The sequence below is a fragment of the Neoarius graeffei genome, chromosome 9, assembly GCF_027579695.1.
Source record: "Neoarius graeffei isolate fNeoGra1 chromosome 9, fNeoGra1.pri, whole genome shotgun sequence".
In the NCBI taxonomy this organism is placed as follows: domain Eukaryota; kingdom Metazoa; phylum Chordata; class Actinopteri; order Siluriformes; family Ariidae; genus Neoarius; species Neoarius graeffei.
The window spans coordinates 272,945-273,745 of record NC_083577.1 but is presented as its reverse complement, the minus strand read 5'-3'; the positions used below and the strand labels follow the sequence as shown (position 1 = coordinate 273,745).

General features: G+C 44.6%; 1 non-coding gene across 1 annotated transcript; it reads right to left on the bottom strand.

The window, feature by feature from the left end:
- Window positions 1-217: 217 nt before the first annotated feature.
- trnat-ugu (transfer RNA threonine (anticodon UGU)) lies at window positions 218-290 on the bottom strand. Its single transcript has one exon. It is a non-coding gene; the product is annotated as a tRNA-Thr (tRNA).
- Between the last annotated feature and the right edge of the window lie 511 nt (window positions 291-801).

The window sequence follows — 801 nt, the reverse complement described above, 5'->3', positions numbered from 1 at the left end:
CGGAAATTGCACACCAAAGACACCTTCAGGTCCTCAGTCTCATCCACAGTGATCTCACTGATCTTCAAACTGTTCAAATGGGGCCATTCTCACCAGCAGAAAGTGGTCTTCAGGTGATGAAAAATCATGAGCAGCACTTGCTCACCTTCTGGGGTCAGTGTTCTCAATATCCCCTCTTTTGTCTGGATCATCTTTCTCCATTCAAAATGCCCCTTACAGGCCCCAATGAGGATTGAACTCACGACCTCTGATTTACAAGACCAGCACTCTTACCACTGAGCTATGGAGCCCTGACTTTCACAGCAGCTAAAGATTGGGGCCATAGCAGAACCTTGAAGCCCCTGTGGCAATCCTCAAAACAGCCCACAGAAACTGCTGTAACGTCACTCACAACTTTAGTTCCTAGCTGCAGTTAGCTTCTGTTTACTATTTTCGTCGCAAAAAATGGACACACATTTTAAATAATGTGCTGTGTCAATCATAGAGTGGGCTGTGGGCTGTACATTCTGGCTACTTTCTCATCTGAGCTAACAAAAACACTGGACAGGCCAAGCCCTCAAGAGACATGGTTATAAGCACCATGAGTGACTTCACTGATCTTCAGGCTCTTCATGTGGGGCCATCCTCAGCAGCAGCCAGTGGTTTTCAGGTGATGAGAACTCCAACCCAAAAAAGCTGACCAGTGTTTTTGGTTCTTTAAAAAAAAAGTAATTTTCTCAACCTCATGCTTTTTCCATGCATATCTCACAGACTTCTTGTCCCAAGTTTCCTTGCGCTACATAGTCTAAATTTATAATTGTG